This window comes from Narcine bancroftii, unplaced genomic scaffold (assembly GCF_036971445.1).
Source record: "Narcine bancroftii isolate sNarBan1 unplaced genomic scaffold, sNarBan1.hap1 Scaffold_135, whole genome shotgun sequence".
NCBI classification, from domain to species: domain Eukaryota; kingdom Metazoa; phylum Chordata; class Chondrichthyes; order Torpediniformes; family Narcinidae; genus Narcine; species Narcine bancroftii.
The window spans coordinates 508,671-523,569 of record NW_027211870.1 but is presented as its reverse complement, the minus strand read 5'-3'; positions in this window follow the sequence as shown (position 1 = coordinate 523,569).

Below are 14,899 nucleotides of genomic sequence, written 5' to 3'. Positions count from 1 at the left end.
ATGCAGAACAGAGTGGAACAATAGGGAGCAGGGGGAATGGATTGTAAAAAGTGGGGAATAGTGGAGTACACTGCAGAACAGAGGGGAACAAAAGGGAGCAGGGGAAACGGATTGGAAAAAGTGGGGAACCATGGGGAACACTGCAGAACAGTGGGGAACCAAAGGGAGCAGGGGGAACGTATTGAAAAAAGTGGGGAACTGAGTGGAAAAATGCAGAACAGTGGGTAAACAAAGGGAGCTGGGGAAACGGATTGTAAGAAGTGGGGAACCGTGTGGAAAAATGCAGAACAGAGGGGAACCAAAGGGAGCAGGGGGAATGGATTGGTGAAGTGGGGAACCGTGGGGAAAAATGCAGGACAGAGGGGAACGAAAGGGAGCAGGGGGAACGGATCTGAAAAAGTGAGGAACCGTGATGAAAAATGCAGGACAGAGGGGAACGAAAGGGAGCAGGTTGAACGGATTGTAAAAAGTGGGGAACCGTGGGGAACACTGCAGGACAGAGGGGAACCAAAGGGAGCAGGCGGTACAGGTTGGAAATGGTGTGGAATCGTGGGAAACACTGCAGAACAGAGGGGAACCAAAGGGAGCAGGGGGAACAGATTGGAAAAAATGTGGAGAACCATGGGGAAACTGCAGAACAGAGATGAACCAAAGGGAGCATAGGAACAGATTAGAAAAAATGTGGAGAACCGTGGGGAACAATGCAGAACAGAGCGGAACCAAAGGGAGCAGGGGGAACTACTCAGAAATGTGGGGAACCGTGGGGAACAATGCAGAACAGAGGGGAACCAAAGGGAGCCGGGGGAACGGGTTGGAAAAAGTGAATAACCGTGGGGAACACTGCAGGACAGAGGGGAACCAAAGGGAGCATGGTGTACAGGTTGGAAAAAGTGGGGAATCGTGGGGAGCACTGCACAATAGAGTGGAACCAAAGGGAGCAGGGGAAATGGATTGGAAAAAGTGGGAAGCGTGGGGAACACTCCAGAACAGAGGGCAACCAAAGGGTGCAGGGGGAACAGACTGGAAAAAGTGGAGAACCGTGGGGAACACTGCAGAACAGAGGTGAACCAAAGGAAGTAGGGGGAACGGAATGGAAAAAGTGGGGAACCATGGGGAACACTGCAGGGCAGAGGGGAACCAGAGGGAGCAGGGGGTACAGAATGGAAAAAAAGTGGAGAATCGTGGGGAACACTGCATATAGAGAGGAACCAAAGGGAGCAGGGGGAACGGATTGGAAAAAGTGGGGAAACATGGGGAACACTGCAGGACAGAGGGGAACCAAATGGAGAAGAGGGAACAGATTGGTAAAAGTGGGGAAAAGTTGGGAACACTGCAGAACAGAGGGAAACCAAAGGAGCAGGCAGAACAGATTGGAAAAAGTGGGGTACCGTGGTAAATACTGCAGAACAGTGGGGAACCAAAAGGAGCAGGGGGAACAGATTGAAAAAAGTGGGGAACGGAGTGGAAAAATGCAGAACAGTGGGTAAACAAAGGGAGCTGGGGAAACGGATTGTAAGAAGTGGGGAACCGTGTGGAAAAATGCAGAACAGAGGGGAACCAAAGGGAGCAGGGGGAATGGATTGGTGAAGTGGGGAACCGTGGGGAAAAATGCAGGACAGAGGGGAACGAAAGGGAGCAGGGGGAACGGATCTGAAAAAGTGGGGAACCGTGATGAAAAATGCAGGACAGAGGGGAACGAAAGGGAGCAGGTTGAACGGATTGTAAATAGTGGGGAACCGTGGGGAACACTGCAGGACAGAGGGGAACCAAAGGGAGCAGGCGGTACAGGTTGGAAATGGTGTGGAATCGTGGGAAACACTGCAGAACAGAGGGGAACCAAAGGGAGCAGGGGGAACAGATTGGAAAAAATGTGGAGAACCATGGGGAAACTGCAGAACAGAGATGAACCAAAGGGAGCATAGGAACAGATTAGAAAAAATGTGGAGAACCGTGGGGAACAATGCAGAACAGAGCGGAACCAAAGGGAGCAGGGGGAACTGCTCAGAAATGTGGGGAACCGTGGGGAACAATGCAGAACAGAGGGGAACCAAAGGGAGCCGGGGGAACGGGTTGGAAAAAGTGAATAACCGTGGGGAACACTGCAGGACAGAGGGGAACCAAAGGGAGCATGGTGTACAGGTTGGAAAAAGTGGGGAATCGTGGGGAGCACTGCACAATAGAGTGGAACCAAAGGGAGCAGGGGAAATGGATTGGAAAAAGTGGGAAGCGTGGGGAACACTCCAGAACAGAGGGCAACCAAAGGGTGCAGGGGGAACAGACTGGAAAAAGTGGAGAACCGTGGGGAACACTGCAGAACAGAGGTGAACCAAAGGAAGTAGGGGGAACGGAATGGAAAAAGTGGGGAACCATGGGGAACACTGCAGGGCAGAGGGGAACCAGAGGGAGCAGGGGGTACAGAATGGAAAAAAAGTGGAGAATCGTGGGGAACACTGCATATAGAGAGGAACCAAAGGGAGCAGGGGGAACGGATTGGAAAAAGTGGGGAAACATGGGGAACACTGCAGGACAGAGGGGAACCAAATGGAGAAGAGGGAACAGATTGGTAAAAGTGGGGAAAAGTTGGGAACACTGCAGAACAGAGGGAAACCAAAGGAGCAGGCAGAACAGATTGGAAAAAGTGGGGTACCGTGGTAAATACTGCAGAACAGTGGGGAACCAAAAGGAGCAGGGGGAACAGATTGAAAAAAGTGGGGAACGGAGTGGAAAAATGCAGAACAGTGGGTTAACAAAGGGAGCAGGGTAAACGGATTGGAATATGTGGGGAACCGTGGGGAACACTGCAGTACAGAGGGGAACCAAAGGGAGCAGGGGGAACGGATTGAAAAAAGTGGGGAACCGTGGAGAACACTGCAGGACAGAGGGGAACCAAGGGAGCAGCAGGAACGGATTGTAAAAAGTGAGTCCCATGGGGAACACTGCAGGACAGAGGGGAACGAAAGGGAGCAGGGGGAACAGATTGGAAAAAATGTGGAGAACCATGGGGAAACTGCAGAACAGAGGTGAACCAAAGGGAGCATGGGAACAGATTAGAAAAAATGTGGAGAACCGTGGGGAACAATGCAGAACAGATCGGAACCAAAGGGAGCAGGGGGAACAGCTCGGAAATGTGGGGAACCGTGGGGAACAATGCAGAACAGAGGGGAACCAAAGGGAGCCGGGGGAACGGGTTGGAAAAAGTGGGGAACCGTGGGGATCACTGCAGAACAGAGGGGAACCAAAGGGAGCAGGGGTAACGGATTGGAAAAAGAGGGGAACAATGGAGAACACTGCAGGACAGAGGGGAACCAAAGGGAGCAGGGGGAACAGATTGGAAAAAATGTGGAGAACCGTGGGGAAACTGCAGAACAGAGGGGAACCAAAGGCAGCAGGGGAAACAGATTGGAAAATGTGGGGAACCATGGGGAATACTGCAGAACAGTGGGGAACCAAAGGGAGCAGGGGGAACGGATTGAAAAAAGTGGGGAACGGAGTGGAAAAATGCAGAACAGTGGGTAAACAAAGGGAGCAGGGGGAACGGATTGAAAAAAGTGGGGAACCGTGGAGAACACTGCAGGACAGAGGGGAACCAAGGGAGCAGCAGGAACGGATTGTAAAAAGTGAGGCCCATGGGGAACACTGCAGGACAGAGGGGAACGAAAGGGAGCAGGGGGAACAGATTGGAAAAAATGTGGAGAACCATGGGGAAACTGCAGAACAGAGGTGAACCAAAGGGAGCATGGGAACAGATTAGAAAAAATGTGGAGAACCGTGGGGAACAATGCAGAACATATCGGAACCAAAGGGAGCAGGGGGAACAGCTCGGAAATGTGGGGAACCGTGGGGAACAATGCAGAACAGAGGGGAACCAAAGGGAGCCGGGGGAACGGGTTGGAAAAAGTGGGGAACCGTGGGGATCACTGCAGAACAGAGGGGAACCAAAGGGAGCAGGGGTAACGGATTGGAAAAAGAGGGGAACAATGGAGAACACTGCAGGACAGAGGGGAACCAAAGGGAGCAGGGGGAACAGATTGGAAAAAATGTGGAGAACCGTGGGGAACAATGCAGAACAGAGCGGAACCAAAGGGAGCAGGGGGAACTGCTCAGAAATGTGGGGAACCGTGGGGAACAATGCAGAACAGAGGGAAATCAAAGGGAGCCGGGGGAACGGGTTGGAAAAAGTGAATAACCGTGGGGAACACTGCAGGACAGAGGGGAAACAAAGGGAGCATGCTGTACAGGTTGGAAAAAGTGGGGAATCGTGGGGAGCACTGCACAATAGAGTGGAACCAAAGGGAGCAGGGGAAATGGATTGGAAAAAGTGGGAAGCGTGGGGAACACTCCAGAACAGAGGGCAACCAAAGGGTGCAGGGGGAACAGACTGGAAAAAGTGGAGAACCGTGCGGAACACTGCAGAACAGAGGTGAACCAAAGGAAGTAGGGGGAACGGAATGGAAAAAGTGGGGAACCATGGGGAACACTGCAGGGCAGAGGGGAACCAGAGGGAGCAGGGGGTACAGAATGGAAAAAAAGTGGAGAATCGTGGGGAACACTGCATATAGAGAGGAACCAAAGGGAGCAGGGGGAACGGATTGTAAAAAGTGGGGAAGCGTAGGGAAAACTGCAGAAAACAGGAGAACCAAAGGGAGCAGGTGGAACAGATTGGAAAAAATGTGGGGAACCGTGGGGAAAACAGCAGAACAGAGGGGAGCCAAAGTAGCAGGGGGGACAGATTTGAAAAAAGTGGAGAATTGGGGAAAACTGCAGAACAGTGGGGAACCAAAGGGAGCAGGGGAAACAGATTTGAAAAAGTGGAGAACAGTGTGGAAAAATGCAGAAGAGTGGGGAAATAAAGGGAGCAGGGGGAACAGATTGTCAAAAGTGGGGAACCCTGTGGAAAAATGAAGAAGAGTGGGGAACCAAAGGGAGCAGGGGGAACGGATTGGAAAAAGTGGGGAATCGTGGGGAACACTGCAGGACAGAGGGGAACCAAAGGGAGCACGGTGAACAGATTGGAAAAAGTGGGGAATCGTGAGGATCACTGCACAATAGATTGGAACCAAAGGGAGCAGGGGGAACAGATTGGAAAAAGTGGGGAACCGTGGGAAACACTGCAGAACAGAGCTGAACCAAAGGAATAGGAGGAACGGATTGGAAAAAGTGGGGAACCATGGGGAACACTGCAGGAAAGAGGGGAACCAAAGGGAGCAAGGGGTAAAAGTTGGAAAAAGTGGGGAACCTTGGGGAACACTGCAGAACAAAGGGGAACCAAAGGGTGTAGGGGGAACAGCTCGGAAATGTGGGAAACCGTGGGGAACAATACAGAACAGAGTGGAACAAAAGGGAGCAGGGGGAACGGATTGGAAAAAGTGGGGAACTGTGGGGAACACTGCAGAACGGAGGGGAACAAAAGGGAGCAGGGGAAACGGATTGGAAAAAGTGGGGAACCATGGGGAACACTGCAGAACAGTGGGGAACCAAAGGTAGCAGGGGGAACGGATTGAAAAAAGTGGGGAACAGAGTGGAAAAATGCAGAACAGTAGGTAAACAAAGGGAGCAGGGGAAACGTATTGTAAGAAGTGGGGAACAGTGTGGAAAAATGCAGAACAGAGGGGAACCAAAGGGAGCAGGGGGAATGGATTGGTGAAGTGGGGAACCGTGGGGAAAAATGCAGGACAGAGGGGAAGAAAGGGAGCAGGGGGAACGGATCTGAAAAAGTGGGGAACCGTGATGAAAAATGCAGGACAGAGGGGAACGAAAGGGAGCAGGGGGAACAGATTGGAAAAAGTGGGGAAACATGGGGAACACTGCAGGACAGAGGGGAACCAAATGGAGAAGAGGGAACAGATTGGTAAAAGTGGGGAAAAGTTGGGAACACTGCAGAACAGAGGGAAACCAAAGGAGCAGGCAGAACAGATTGGAAAAAGTGGGGTACCGTGGGAAATACTGCAGAACAGTGGGGTACCAAAAGGAGCAGGGGGAACAGATTGAAAAAAGTGGGGAACGGAGTGGAAAAATGCAGAACAGTGGGTTAACAAAGGGAGCAGGGAAAACGGATTGGAATATGTGGGGAACCGTGGGGAACACTGCAGTACAGAGGGGAACCAAAGGGAGCAGGGGGAACGGATTGAAAAAAGTGGGGAACCGTGGAGAACACTGCAGGACAGAGGGGAACCAATGGAGCAGCAGGAACGGATTGTAAAAAGTGAGGCCCATGGGGAACACTGCAGGACAGAGGGGAACGAAAGAGAGCAGGGGGAACAGATTGGAAAAAATGTGGAGAACCATGGGGAAACTGCAGAACAGAGGTGAACCAAAGGGACCATGGGAACAGATTAGAAAAAATGTGGAGAACCGTGGGGAACAATGCAAAACAGATCGGAACCAAAGGGAGCAGGGGGAACTGCTCAGAAATGTGGGGAACCATGGGGAACAATGCAGAACAGAGGGGAACCAAAGGGAGCCGGGGGAACGGGTTGGAAAAGGTAGAGAACTCTGGGGAACACTGCAGAACAGAGGGGAAGCAAAGGAAGCAGGGGGAACGGATTGCAAAAAGTGGGGCCCATGGGGAACACTGGAGGACAGAGCGGAATCAAAGGGAGGAGGGGGAAATGATTAGAAAAAGTGGGGAATCGTGCAGAACACTGCGGGACAGAGGGGAACCAAAGGGAACAGGGGGAACGGATTGGAAAAAGTGGGGAACCGTGGGGAACAATGCAGAACAGAGGGGAACCAAAGGGAGCCGGGGGAACGGGTTGGAAAAAGTGAATAACCGTGGGGAACACTGCAGGACAGAGGGGAACCAAATGGAGCATGGTGTACAGGTTGGAAAAAGTGGGGAATCGTGGGGAGCACTGCACAATAGAGTGGAACCAAAGGGAGCAGGGGAAATGGATTGGAAAAAGTGGGAAGCGTGGGGAACACTCCAGAACAGAGGGCAACCAAAGGGTGCAGGGGGAACAGACTGGAAAAAGTGGAGAACCGTGGGGAACACTGCAGAACAGAGGTGAACCAAAGGAAGTAGGGGGAACGGAATGGAAAAAGTGGGGAACCATGGGGAACACTGCAGGGCAGAGGGGAACCAGAGAGAGCAGGGGGTACAGAATGGAAAAAAAGTGGAGAATCGTGGGGAACACTGCTTATAGAGAGGAACCAAAGGGAGCAGGGGGAACGGATTGTAAAAAGTGGGGAAGCGTAGGGAAAACTGCACAAAACAGGAGAACCAAAGGGAGCAGGTGGAACAGATTGGAAAAAATGTGGGGAACCGTGGGGAAAACAGCAGAACAGAGGGGAGCCAAAGTAGCAGGGGGGACAGATTTGAAAAAAGTGGAGAATTGGGGAAAACTGCAGAACAGTGGGGAACCAAAGGGAGCAGGGGAAACAGATTTGAAAAAGTGGAGAACAGTGTGGAAAAATGTAGAAGAGTGGGGAAATAAAGGGAGCAGGGGGAACAGATTGTAAAAAGTGGGGAACCCTGTGGAAAAATGCAGAAGAGTGGGGAACCAAAGGGAGCAGGGGGAACGGATTGGAAAAAGTGGGGAATCGTGGGGAACACTGCAGGACAGAGGGGAACCAAAGGGAGCACGTTGAACAGATTGGAAAAAGTGGGGAATCGTGAGGAGAACTGCACAATAGATTGGAACCAAAGGGAGCAGGGGAAATGGATTGGAATAATTGGGGAAGCGTGGGGAACACTCCAGAACAGAGTGGAACCAAAGGGAGCAGGGGGAACAGATTGGAAAAAGTGGGGAACCGTGGGAAACACAGCAGAACAGAGCTGAACCAAAGGAATAGGAGAACGGATTGGAAAAAGTGGGGAACCATGGGGAACACTGCAGGAAAGAGGGGAACCAAAGGGAGCAGGGGGTAAAAGTTGGAAAAAGTGGGGAACCTTGGGGAACACTGCAGAACAGAGGGGAACCAAAGGGTGTAGGGGGAACAGCTCGGAAATGTGGGGAACCGTGGGGAACAATGCAGAACAGAGTGGAACAAAAGGGAGCAGGGGGAACGGATTGGAAAAAGTGGGGAACTGTGGGGAACACTGCAGAACAGAGGGGAACAAAAGGGAGCAGGGGAAACGGATTGGAAAAAGTGGGGAACCATGGGGAACACTGCAGAACAGTGGGCAACCAAAGGTAGCAGGGGGAACGGATTGAAAAAAGTGGGGAACAGAGTGGAAAAATGCAGAACAGTAGGTAAACAAAGGGAGCAGGGGAAACGGATTGTAAGAAGTGGGGAACCGTATGGAAAAATGCAGAACAGAGGGGAACCAAAGGGAGCAGGGGGAATGGATTGGTGAAGTGGGGAACCGTGGGGAAAAATGCAGGACAGAGGGGAAGAAAGGGAGCAGGGGGAACGGATCTGAAAAAGTGGGGAACCGTGATGAAAAATGCAGGACAGAGGGGAACGAAAGGGAGCAGGGGGAACAGATTGGAAAAAGTGGGGAAACATGGGGAACACTGCAGGACAGACGGGAACCAAATGGAGAAGAGGGAACAGATTGGTAAAAGTGGGGAAAAGTTGGGAACACTGCAGAACAGAGGGAAACCAAAGGAGCAGGCAGAACAGATTGGAAAATGTGGAGAACCGTGGGGAACAATGCAGAACAGATCGGAACCAAAGGGAGCAGGAGGAACAGCTCGGAAATGTGGGGAACCGTGGGGAACAATGCAGAACAGAGGGGAACCAAAGGGAGACGGGGGAACGGGTTGGAAAAAGTGGGGAACCGTGGGGATCACTGCAGAACAGAGGCGAACCAAAGGGAGCAGGGGTAACGGATTGGAAAAAGAGGGGAACAATGGAGAACACTGCAGGACAGAGGGGAACCAAAGGGAGCAGTGGGAACAGATTGGAAAAAATGTGGAGAACCGTGGGGAAACTGCAGAACAGAGGGGAACCTAAGGCAGCAGGGGAAACAGATTGGAAAATGTGGGGAACCATGGGGAATACTGCAGAACAGAGATGAACCAAAGGGAGCATATGAACAGATTAGAAAAAAAGGTGGAGAACCGTGGGGAACATTGCAGAACAGAGCGGAACCAAAGGGAGCAGGGGGAACTGCTCAGAAATGTGGGGAACCGTGGGGAACAATGCAGAACAGAGGGGAACCAAAGGGAGCCGGGAGAACGGGTTGGAAAAAGTGAATAACCGTGGGGAACACTGCAGGACAGAGGGGAACCAAAGGGAGCATGGTGTACAGGTTGGAAAAAGTGGGGAATCGTGGGGAGCACTGCAGAACAGAGGGGAACCAAAGGGAGCAGGGGTAACGGATTGGAATATGTGGGGAACCGTGGGGAACACTGCAGAACAGAGGGGAACCAAAGGGAACAGGGGGAACGGATTGGAAAAAGTGGGGAACCGTGGGGAACAATGCAGAACAGAGGGGAACCAAAGGGAGCCGGGGGAACGGGTTGGAAAAAGTGAATAACCGTGGGGAACACTGCAGGACAGAGGGGAACCAAATGGAGCATGGTGTACAGGTTGGAAAAAGTGGGGAATCGTGGGGAGCACTGCACAATAGAGTGGAACCAAAGGGAGCAGGGGAAATGGATTGGAAAAAGTGGGAAGCGTGGGGAACACTCCAGAACAGAGGGCAACCAAAGGGTGCAGGGGGAACAGACTGGAAAAAGTGGAGAACCGTGGGGAACACTGCAGAACAGAGGTGAACCAAAGGAAGTAGGGGGAACGGAATGGAAAAAGTGGGGAACCATGGGGAACACTGCAGGGCAGAGGGGAACCAGAGGGAGAAGGGGGTACAGAATGGAAAAAAAGTGGAGAATCGTGGGGAACACTGCATACAGAGAGGAACCAAAGGGAGCAGGGGGAACGGATTGGAAAAAGTGGGGAAACATGGGGAACACTGCAGGACAGAGGGGAACCAAATGGAGAAGAGGGAACAGATTGGTAAAAGTGGGGAAAAGTTGGGAACACTGCAGAACAGAGGGAAACCAAAGGAGCAGGCAGAACAGATTGGAAAAAGTGGGGTACCGTGGGAAATACTGCAGAACAGTGGGGAACCAAAAGGAGCAGGGGGAACAGATTGAAAAAAGTGGGGAACGGAGTGGAAAAATGCAGAACAGTGGGTTAACAAAGGGAGCAGGGTAAACGGATTGGAATATGTGGGGAACCGTGGGGAACACTGCAGTACAGAGGGGAACCAAAGGGAGCAGGGGGAACGGATTGAAAAAAGTGGGGAACAGAGTGGAAAAATGCAGAACAGTAGGTAAACAAAGGGAGCAGGGTAAACGGATTGGAATATGTGGGGAACCGTGGGGAACACTGCAGAACAGAGGGGAACCAAAGGGAGCAGGGGTAACGGATTGGAAAAAGAGGGGAACAATGGAGAACACTGCAGGACAGAGGGGAACCAAAGGGAGCAGGGGGAACAGATTGGAAAAAATGTGGAGAACCGTGGGGAAACTGCAGAACAGAGGGGAACCAAAGGCAGCAGGGGAAACAGATTGGAAAATGTGGGGAACCATGGGGAATACTGCAGAACAGTGGGGAACCAAAGGGAGCAGGGGGAACGGATTGAAAAAAGTGGGGAACGGAGTGGAAAAATGCAGAACAGTGGGTAAACAAAGGGAGCAGGGGAAACGGATTGGAAGAAGTGGGGAACCGTGTGGAAAAATGCAGAAGAGTGGGGAACCAAAGGGAGCAGGGGAAACAGATTGTAAAAAGTGGGGAACCGTGGGAAACACTGAAGAACAGAGCTGAACCAAAGGAATAGGAGGAACGGATTGGAAAAAGTGGGGAACCATGGGAAACACTGCAGGAAAGAGAGGAACCAAAGGGAGCAGGGGGTAAAAGTTGGAAAAAGTGGGGAACCTTGGGGAAAACTGCAGAACAGAGGGGAACCAAAGGGTGCAGGGGGAACAGCTCGGAAATGTGGGAAACCGTGGGGAACAATGCAGAACAGAGTGGAACAATAGGGAGCAGGGGGAATGGATTGTAAAAAGTGGGGAATAGTGGAGTACACTGCAGAACAGAGGGGAACAAAAGGGAGCAGGGGAAACGGATTGGAAAAAGTGGGGAACCATGGGGAACACTGCAGAACAGTGGGGAACCAAAGGGAGCAGGGGGAACGTATTGAAAAAAGTGGGGAACAGAGTGGAAAAATGCAGAACAGTGGGTAAACAAAGGGAGCTGGGGAAACGGATTGTAAGAAGTGGGGAACCGTGTGGAAAAATGCAGAACAGAGGGGAACCAAAGGGAGCAGGGGGAATGGATTGGTGAAGTGGGGAACCGTGGGGAAAAATGCAGGACAGAGGGGAACGAAAGGGAGCAGGGGGAACGGATCTGAAAAAGTGGGGAACCGTGATGAAAAATGCAGGACAGAGGGGAACGAAAGGGAGCAGGTGGAACGGATTGTAAAAAGTGGGGAACCGTGGGGAACACTGCAGGACAGAGGGGAACCAAAGGGAGCAGGCGGTACAGGTTGGAAATGGTGTGGAATCGTGGGAAACACTGCAGAACAGAGGGGAACCAAAGGGAGCAGGGGGAACAGATTGGAAAAAATGTGGAGAACCATGGGGAAACTGCAGAACAGAGATGAACCAAAGGGAGCATAGGAACAGATTAGAAAAAATGTGGAGAACCGTGGGGAACAATGCAGAACAGAGCGGAACCAAAGGGAGCAGGGGGAACTGCTCAGAAATGTGGGGAACCGTGGGGAACAATGCAGAACAGAGGGGAACCAAAGGGAGCTGGGGGAACGGGTTGGAAAAAGTGAATAACCGTGGGGAACACTGCAGGACAGAGGGGAACCAAAGGGAGCATGGTGTACAGGTTGGAAAAAGTGGGGAATCGTGGGGAGCACTGCACAATAGAGTGGAACCAAAGGGAGCAGGGGAAATGGATTGGAAAAAGTGGGAAGCGTGGGGAACACTCCAGAACAGAGGGCAACCAAAGGGTGCAGGGGGAACAGACTGGAAAAAGTGGAGAACCGTGGGGAACACTGCAGAACAGAGGTGAACCAAAGGAAGTAGGGGGAACGGAATGGAAAAAGTGGGGAACCATGGGGAACACTGCAGGGCAGAGGGGAACCAAAGGGAGCAGGGGTAACGGATTGGAAAAAGAGGGGAACAATGGAGAACACTGCAGGACAGAGGGGAACCAAAGGGAGCAGGGGGAACAGATTGGAAAAAATGTGGAGAACCGTGGGGAAACTGCAGAACAGAGGGGAACCAAAGGCAGCAGGGGAAACAGATTGGAAAATGTGGGGAACCATGGGGAATACTGCAGAACAGTGGGGAACCAAAGGGAGCAGGGGGAACGGATTGAAAAAAGTGGGGAACGGAGTGGAAAAATGCAGAACAGTGGGTAAACAAAGGGAGCAGGGGAAACGGATTGGAAGAAGTGGGGAACCGTGTGGAAAAATGCAGAAGAGTGGGGAACCAAAGGGAGCAGGGGAAACAGATTGTAAAAAGTGGGGAACCGTGGGAAACACTGAAGAACAGAGCTGAACCAAAGGAATAGGAGGAACGGATTGGAAAAAGTGGGGAACCATGGGAAACACTGCAGGAAAGAGAGGAACCAAAGGGAGCAGGGGGTAAAAGTTGGAAAAAGTGGGGAACCTTGGGGAAAACTGCAGAACAGAGGGGAACCAAAGGGTGCAGGGGGAACAGCTCGGAAATGTGGGAAACCGTGGGGAACAATGCAGAACAGAGTGGAACAATAGGGAGCAGGGGGAATGGATTGTAAAAAGTGGGGAATAGTGGAGTACACTGCAGAACAGAGGGGAACAAAAGGGAGCAGGGGAAACGGATTGGAAAAAGTGGGGAACCATGGGGAACACTGCAGAACAGTGGGGAACCAAAGGGAGCAGGGGGAACGTATTGAAAAAAGTGGGGAACTGAGTGGAAAAATGCAGAACAGTGGGTAAACAAAGGGAGCTGGGGAAACGGATTGTAAGAAGTGGGGAACCGTGTGGAAAAATGCAGAACAGAGGGGAACCAAAGGGAGCAGGGGGAATGGATTGGTGAAGTGGGGAACCGTGGGGAAAAATGCAGGACAGAGGGGAACGAAAGGGAGCAGGGGGAACGGATCTGAAAAAGTGAGGAACCGTGATGAAAAATGCAGGACAGAGGGGAACGAAAGGGAGCAGGTTGAACGGATTGTAAAAAGTGGGGAACCGTGGGGAACACTGCAGGACAGAGGGGAACCAAAGGGAGCAGGCGGTACAGGTTGGAAATGGTGTGGAATCGTGGGAAACACTGCAGAACAGAGGGGAACCAAAGGGAGCAGGGGGAACAGATTGGAAAAAATGTGGAGAACCATGGGGAAACTGCAGAACAGAGATGAACCAAAGGGAGCATAGGAACAGATTAGAAAAAATGTGGAGAACCGTGGGGAACAATGCAGAACAGAGCGGAACCAAAGGGAGCAGGGGGAACTGCTCAGAAATGTGGGGAACCGTGGGGAACAATGCAGAACAGAGGGGAACCAAAGGGAGCCGGGGGAACGGGTTGGAAAAAGTGAATAACCGTGGGGAACACTGCAGGACAGAGGGGAACCAAAGGGAGCATGGTGTACAGGTTGGAAAAAGTGGGGAATCGTGGGGAGCACTGCACAATAGAGTGGAACCAAAGGGAGCAGGGGAAATGGATTGGAAAAAGTGGGAAGCGTGGGGAACACTCCAGAACAGAGGGCAACCAAAGGGTGCAGGGGGAACAGACTGGAAAAAGTGGAGAACCGTGGGGAACACTGCAGAACAGAGGTGAACCAAAGGAAGTAGGGGGAACGGAATGGAAAAAGTGGGGAACCATGGGGAACACTGCAGGGCAGAGGGGAACCAGAGGGAGCAGGGGGTACAGAATGGAAAAAAAGTGGAGAATCGTGGGGAACACTGCATATAGAGAGGAACCAAAGGGAGCAGGGGGAACGGATTGGAAAAAGTGGGGAAACATGGGGAACACTGCAGGACAGAGGGGAACCAAATGGAGAAGAGGGAACAGATTGGTAAAAGTGGGGAAAAGTTGGGAACACTGCAGAACAGAGGGAAACCAAAGGAGCAGGCAGAACAGATTGGAAAAAGTGGGGTACCGTGGTAAATACTGCAGAACAGTGGGGAACCAAAAGGAGCAGGGGGAACAGATTGAAAAAAGTGGGGAACGGAGTGGAAAAATGCAGAACAGTGGGTTAACAAAGGGAGCAGGGTAAACGGATTGGAATATGTGGGGAACCGTGGGGAACACTGCAGTACAGAGGGGAACCAAAGGGAGCAGGGGGAACGGATTGAAAAAAGTGGGGAACCGTGGAGAACACTGCAGGACAGAGGGGAACCAAGGGAGCAGCAGGAACGGATTGTAAAAAGTGAGTCCCATGGGGAACACTGCAGGACAGAGGGGAACGAAAGGGAGCAGGGGGAACAGATTGGAAAAAATGTGGAGAACCATGGGGAAACTGCAGAACAGAGGTGAACCAAAGGGAGCATGGGAACAGATTAGAAAAAATGTGGAGAACCGTGGGGAACAATGCAGAACAGATCGGAACCAAAGGGAGCAGGGGGAACAGCTCGGAAATGTGGGGAACCGTGGGGAACAATGCAGAACAGAGGGGAACCAAAGGGAGCCGGGGGAACGGGTTGGAAAAAGTGGGGAACCGTGGGGATCACTGCAGAACAGAGGGGAACCAAAGGGAGCAGGGGTAACGGATTGGAAAAAGAGGGGAACAATGGAGAACACTGCAGGACAGAGGGGAACCAAAGGGAGCAGGGGGAACAGATTGGAAAAAATGTGGAGAACCGTGGGGAAACTGCAGAACAGAGGGGAACCAAAGGCAGCAGGGGAAACAGATTGGAAAATGTGGGGAACCATGGGGAATACTGCAGAACAGTGGGGAACCAAAGGGAGCAGGGGGAACGGATTGAAAAAAGTGGGGAACGGAGTGGAAAAATGCAGAA